This window comes from Bombyx mandarina, chromosome 05, assembly GCF_030267445.1.
Source record: "Bombyx mandarina strain Sakado chromosome 05, ASM3026744v2".
Taxonomy (NCBI): domain Eukaryota; kingdom Metazoa; phylum Arthropoda; class Insecta; order Lepidoptera; family Bombycidae; genus Bombyx; species Bombyx mandarina.
Genome location: NC_143212.1, coordinates 13,530,855 through 13,538,499, shown reverse-complemented (window position 1 = coordinate 13,538,499; position 7,645 = coordinate 13,530,855). Strand labels below are relative to the sequence as shown.

The window sequence follows — 7,645 nt, the reverse complement described above, 5'->3', positions numbered from 1 at the left end:
CTATTTCTACAGTGAAGCAGTGATAAATTCCGGTTGTGACTTGGTTCTCAGGCATCAAATTGGTTGACGGCATACATTTTGTGACTTCTACGCTATCCAGTACGTATTTAACTCAAAGTTTACCTACCTCCAGTATTAAAAACAGCTCGATAAGAGCAGTAATGAATTTTTTTTTAAACGCTTGCATTAGTTATTTACATTAACTGGTGATGGTGATTGCTTCCAGGTCCTACAAGAGGGCTGCTGCCAAGGCGAAGTCTGAGCACGTTTTCAGAATTGGCGTGCAACTTAAGAGCTATCCCTCCGGGAGCCGTGCTTTTCGGTCGCTCGCCAAAGCTGCAGAAGGAAACTTTTGCGGGACTAGTCTCCCACGAAGTCCGATGACAGTCTGGCCCATAGTGCGAAAGAGACGGCTGACCTTCTGGTCAAACTCTTCACCTCGAACTCGACTATGGATGACGGGGTGCCCCACCACCGAACATCCCCCGGTGTGATAGCTCCCTGCCGGAGATCTGCTTCACACAGTGTGCAGTCAGGTGGGAGCTCCGACTCCTGGACGTCCATAAGTCGAGTGGGCCGGACGGCATCCCTGCAGTGGTTCTGAAAACGTGCGCCCCTGAGCTGACACCTGCGCTAACGCGTTTGTATCGCCTCTCTTATTGCGCTAACAGGGTTCCGTCTTCATGGAAGACCGCCCACGTCCACCCTATCCCCAAGAAGGGTGACCGGTCGGACCCATCGAATTATAGGACTATCGCGATAACTTCCTTGTTTTCCAATGTGAAGGAACGAATAATAAACACGCAACTCCTGAAGTATCTTGAGGATCGCCAACTGATCAGTGGTAGACAGTACGGTTTCCGTCATGGTCGCTCAGCTGGCGATCTTCTTGTATACCTTACTCACAGTTAGGCTGAAGCCTTGGAGAGCAAGGACGAGGCTCTCTCTGTAAGCCTGGATATCGCGACGGCCTTCGACAGGGTCTGGCATAGGGCACTTCTCTCGAAGTTACCATCGTACGGAATCCCCGAGAGACTCTGCAAACGGATCGCTAGCTTTTTGGATTGGCGGAGAATCACTGTCGTTGTAGACGGTTGCTGCTCTGATACCATGACCATTAATGCTGGCGTTTCGCAAGGCTCGGTGCTCTCCGCCACGCTTTTTCATTCTGTATATCAATGACATGCTATCTATTGATGGCATGCATTGCCATACGGATGACAGCACGGGGGATGCGCGACATATTGACACCATCAGAGTCTTTCTCGGAGCGTGATACAGGAGAGACGATCTAAACTTGTATCTGAAGTGGAGAACTCTCTAGGGCGAGTCTCCGGGTGGGGTGAATTGAACTTAGTTCAATTAATGGAGTTACCGCGTTAGTTACCTAATTCGAGACGAGATATTAGCAGTGGTGACGGGAGAGACTGCTCCGTGAACATTAATGGTGAGCAATGCTAGCTCATTTTGTTTTAGCTATCTATCCATGTGAGCTTATGCAGCAATTATTGCAGCCGATCTCTAAAATATCCTAATTGCATTTTTACGAAATCTCTTAATACTCGAGTTTTCTTCAGTTCTCGTTACCAACAAATTTGTTATCATGAATAATTTGAGATAAGAAACTTTACAACATATAAGCTTACGCTGTAGTTTTATGAGTTTTATTTATGTATGCATCTTCTACTGCTAATGATAAATAATCGTTTTAGATCACCACTCACAAACAAACTGTACTTGAATAGTAAAGAAAAAATGATATTTTAATCTAAAGTCTACAATTCAAATAAATATGTCAGACTTGGCGATGCCTTTTTCATTGTTGATTTACAGCAACGGTGAGTACCACGCGGTCTGAAAGCTCGTTTACCTAAGAAATCGAATTTATAAAAAACAACAGCCTGTATATTCTTACGATCACTATGTTGTTATAGTAATAATTATGCAAGGTATTGGAAACGTCACATTTATTGCTGTAACTCGTGTGTCTTCTATGTATTACTGTATTGAGTTTTGTAATTTCTTATATTAATAGGGTGTTCAAGTTTTATAAGACTTTTATGAGAGATGCGAGCGCTATAACATGTCCTTCTTCAAACGAGGCTTGTGGAGAATATTAAGCGGTAGGCAGCGACTTGGCTCTGCCCCTGGCATTGCTGAAGTCCATGGGCGACGGTAACCACTCACCATCAGGTGGGCCGTATGTTCGTCTGCCTACAAGGGCAATAAAATAAAAAAAGATGCGCTTATGGGCAGTCGAGCATACGGCCCATCTGACGGTAAGTAATCACCGTCGCTCATAGACAACATCAACGCTAGGTGTCCTGCCAATCGGCTGCCTACTGCTGTAGTGTTCCTGGTTCATGAATAAATTAAACACCTGCTTAAGTTGTTTTATCTGAATGTAAACCAGTTTATTTTGTTAAGAAAATTATGTAAACCGAACATTCCAATTTAAAATAAATAAAAACAATAAAAAACAAATACAGATCTGAGATTTTAATATAATGATTTATTATTATCAAAACACACAAGTCATATAATCGTAAGATCCATATTTATTTTTATTTAGTATAGATAAAATTTATCAACTTAACATTAAAATCGATACTAGGATATTTGTTTTATTTCTAGACATTTAAATGTCAAAACCCACATCTAGTGGTCTTCTAAACATACACATTATTTCTCAACTATAGCGAGGTTCGAATCCTGGGATGTATCAAACCGGATGACTAATATGTGCTTACTACCATAGATAATACACATAAACTAGTTATAGATAAGCAACTCAAGCACTCAACAAAAATGTTTACGGACGTCAGACACTAGATGGCTTCGCTTCGATTAGTTTCTTATTGCTCCTGTAGGTGGCAGTACCATATTATCTATCCTATATTTTATTTTTATCAAAGGGCTTTGTGAATTTTCAGAAACCACTAACTGTGGGGGTCGGGACCGGGGTCCCGTCCGTAACCCGGCCCCCTAAGGGCTTCGGGCTCCACCCGCTTTGTGCGGGGAGGAACCTAGGCGTGGGGCGGCGTGGTAGGTCGCGTTCCCCCGACCGCTCCGGGGGAAGATGTAGCGCGGCGCCATTAATGCGGGCTCTTGGCCCGTCGACCGAGGGAACCGGCGGTCGTGTCGCTGGCGGCCGCCGGTCCGGCGTCTGGGGGACGGCGGGATGGATGTAATGTGCTCTGCGTAAACCCTGTCCCGCCGTCTCAATAGCTCCGACTGGGCTCCCGCTCGGTCCGGGGTAGGGCGCCGGCTGTGAGCGGCAGGAGTTTTTAGTGAGGTTCGACTCCCACATACCCCACCTGCCGTGCGGGTGGGGATCCGGCGATTTTCTCCAGTGGAAAAAAAAAAAAACTGATAAAATTTAATCAATTTGCAAATAAAGACTTTTATGATTTTTTTTTTATTATCTGTGTTATCTGTTTTTTTTTTATTATCTGTATCTAACACAATAATTAAATGTTTTAACTTTAACAACATGTAAGTTTAGGGGTATCCGTTATAAGATGTCAATAGTTTTCATACAAAATTTTTTTTGTCTTAAAGTATCGCAGTTACAGAGCCCTGCTTACTACTGCCACACGAAGGAATAACATAGTGCTATAAATCCATTACCAAAACATATTAATTTGGGTAATTATTACTATGTTGACCTTATAGGTACTACCGTCTAATCAATTCTGGCGTGAAGCAGTCATGCGTTATGAAGACTGCTGTGAGTATACATTTGAAATTATAGCTTTAGGCTTCAAGATGGGGAATCGCATTTGTGGGTCTATGGGATCCGACTATGACTTAGGGTTGGCAGGTATAACTAAATAGATATCTGCCTACCCACATCTTTGAGTGAGGAAGTCTTAACGAGACAGGAGACACTAGTCATTTTTGAAAAAGTAAGCATATATTACTCCTGGATTATGGGCTGCGCCGGTCAGTTAGGCGAATCTTGAGGAGGCCTATATGCAGCAGCGGATGGGGGGGGGCTGATGATGATAATTACTCAGGACCCATCCCCTTTGTAGCTCAACATAATAATACGCACAGAAATCATAAAAGTACCCGCAAAAGTAAGTAAGTTACCCACAAAATTATAATTTGCGTAATTACTGGTAGTAGACGTCTTGTATGTCCGCACGGGTAGGTACCACCCACCCTGCCTATTTCGGGCGTGAAGCAGTAATGCGTTTCGGTTTGAAGGGTGGGGCAACCGTTGCACTGTAATAACCGAAACCTTAGAACTAATATCTCAAGGTGGGTGGCGGCATTTACGTTGTAGACGTCTATGGGCCCCGGTAAACATTTAACACCAGGTGGGCCGCGAGGTCGTCCACCCATCTAAGCAATAAAAAGAAAAGAAAAACCCAAGTGACACTCGAAACTCTGGCGAACAAAGACATAATATTGTGTATTCTTATTTTAAAGTAAAGTAAGCACCAAAATAATTAATTTATGATATGTAATTTTATGAATAGGACGGTAAATCCCATTATAACAACTATCTAATCTCATAATCTCTGCAGAATATTACGTTTTTTTATTTTTTTATTTGACAAAAGATAAAGGATTCTCAAAATATGTGTTTTCACAAAGCTATATTGCCTCTATTTCATTTATTGCGTATGCGGTATACCTTATACTGGTGGTAGGACCTCTTGTGAGTCCGCGCTGGTGGGTACCACCACCCTGCCTATTTCTGCCGTGAAGCAGTAATGCGTTTCGGTTTGAAGGGTGGGGGAGCCGTTGTAACTATACTTGAGACCTTAGAACTTATATCTCAAGGGGGGTGGCGCATTTACGTTGTGGATGTATATGGGCCCCAGTAACCACTTAACACCAGTTGGGCTGTGAGCTCGTCCACCCATCTAAACTATAAAAAAAAAAAGAGAAATGCGGGTGAAAGAGCTCACGGCCGATTTCATGTGATAGTGGTCTGTAAATACGTCATCAGAGCTCCAGGCTTCGGTGACAGTGCAATTGAGACTACGACTTTACGTTTCAAGGTGGGTAGCGGCGCTCAAATTAAGGACTTCTTGAATTAACTTGAGATCATCTGTCCATCAACGGCAATAAAAACCCTGGAATTAATCCCTATAGACTTTCACAGCTTGCTCATGAAATAGAAACTAGATGATGATCTTGTTGTGTCTTTAAAGCGGCTAGTTGCCCTCAATTAAGAAAAATAGTATCATTATTCGCCAATAGATGTCGGGAAGAGTCGATTATTGAAAACACGAATAAAACAACGTTTTCTGAAAATAATTCGTAGCTAGACCGATTTATTGCCCCCGAAATCTCCTGTATACTAAATTTTATGAAAATCGTTGGAGCCGTTTCCGAGATTCAGATTATATATGTATATACAAGAATTGCTCGTTTAAACGTATAAGATACCAATATTACAGTATTATTATATTTATAATACTATGGTTGTGTGCAGGCATAGCCACTTATAGTTTTGGTAAGTTCGAATATCGTGGACACCCTGTACAACGCAAACGTAGCTGTCAGATGTTTCCGAGCTCCCTCGAGATGTAAATTTCGGTTTTTGTTTGCGTACAAAAAATATAAGAAAAATACTATTGCTATTTTTTTGTTATATTTGTTGTCAAGGACAATTACTTAACACCCTGTATATATTTGTGTTGTAGGGTAAAGAACAAAAACCGGACGAAACTAGTTTAAACAATAAGTAGTTGCCGATATCCACACAGCTTACACCGGTTGATTCTAGATTGGTATTTTTTTATTATTATTTGCAAAACTGGTTCAGTTTTGAAAGTTTAAAGTGTATGGTAACTGCGCAGTGCTGTATAGTTTTAGATTTAACAAATAAGATCTAGACGCATTCCTAATGCAAATCCGATTGTTTTTTTTTTTTTTTGTTTCCGTCACTTGTCTGTGCAACGTGAGCTTTAATATTAAGTGAACCAAACTGGACCACGCTGTCGATTTCTTTCTCATCGTACTATTAAAAATTTATCGGTTTTTATCACTGGATAGTCCTTGACACTTCCCCGCTTTTTTTTAACGATGGCATAAAAATCTCTATAGATTTACAATTTCCGGGTAGGTGTAATTGCTGACCCTGACAAATAAGGTTGAAACTTCAGCTTGTAAATATAGGTATTTATCCCTTCCAATCGCATCGTTGTGAATCGCTGTAAAAACAGGCAAAACTATGACAACCAGATCATCAGGCATACAATACGTCTTGTCACCACCAAAACACCAATTAAGGCGGTGTTATTCCATCATTTCAAAAGGCATAGGCGCAAAACCTAGAAATAGATACGTAATATATAATACGGAACTATTATGAAAGGGAATTCCTCAAAAAAATAATAGAAGCATCAGGGTCGACCCATGATAGAATCCGCGTGACTTTCAAAAGCCTTGGTACCTAGTTAAGCATTATATATGTAATAACATTAACATAAGCTCGTTCGGTCAGGTATAAAAAGATAGCTCTCAAATGGTTTTATAAGTGTTTAGAAGGGATTGGCTGTTTCACACGCGTTACATTTAAATGAATTAAAATTGTTTATTATCTCAATCTACATTCGATAGCTTCGTGAACACGCCTAAAATATACACGAATTCCAGACTTTTATTAGCTGTAAAGAAAATCTTACAAAATGATCCATATTATAAGAAAATTTTCAAAAACGCTATTAAAAAATTTTCACTGGTGGTAGGACCTCTTGTGAGTCCACACGGGTAGGTACCACCACCCCGCCTATTTCTGCCGTGAAGCAGTAATGCGTTTCGGTTTGAAGGGTGGGGTAGCCGTTGTAACTATACTGAGACCTTAGAACTTATATCTCAAGGTGGGTGGCGCATTTACATTGTAGATGTCTATGGGTTCCAGTAACCACTTAACACCAAGTGGGCTGTGAGCTCATCCATCCATTTAAACATTTAAAAAAAAATTAAGTTGTTCATTGTCCCAATCTACATTCGATAACATCGTGAGCATGCGTAAAATATACACGAATTCCAGACTTTATTGGCTGTAAAGAAAATCGTACAAAATGATCCTTATTAAAAGAAAATTCTCAAAAACCCTATTCAAAAAAAAGCAGAGAAGTATGCCAGTTTTTATAAATAATTAAAAAGCTAGACATAAGTGCGAATGAACTGTTCGTTGCAAATTAATCAGTTTTTTTTCGATAAGATATTCGTATTTGTAGTATCATAAAAACTAAACGAATACAGCTAATTAACAACGACAAGCTTAAAATTGATTCTTGAATAAATATTTAAAAGCATTTTGATTTCACGATAGTCAGTTATAACACTACATTGAAGAGTATTCTACGCCAGAGGTCATCCGTCGTTCGAATTTTATCCCAAATTCTTAAACCATTGATTAGTTAAAACTACTTTTACGGTATATATATCTACATATTATAATATGTATACAGGTAGCCGTCCTATAATACGGTAATTAACAACACCATAACAAGATTTCTGTTTAAAATTATTTAGAAAATCTCACAATCCACTATGAACACAAAATATAATATGGGAATAACCGAAATTTTACCGCTTATTTTTTATGTATAATAGGTAAATAACGGGACTTTGTAAAATGTACATTTTTTTTTTTTTTTTTTTTTTTTTTCCTACC

At 40.0% G+C, this 7,645-nt stretch overlaps 1 protein-coding gene across 4 annotated transcripts in view; it reads left to right on the top strand.

Annotated features, from left to right (window-relative positions):
- Positions 1-7,645, top strand: part of kcc (solute carrier family 12 member kcc) — a 468,256-nt gene that overhangs the window by 185,789 nt on the left and 274,822 nt on the right. The gene's annotated exons all lie outside the window — the stretch shown is intronic.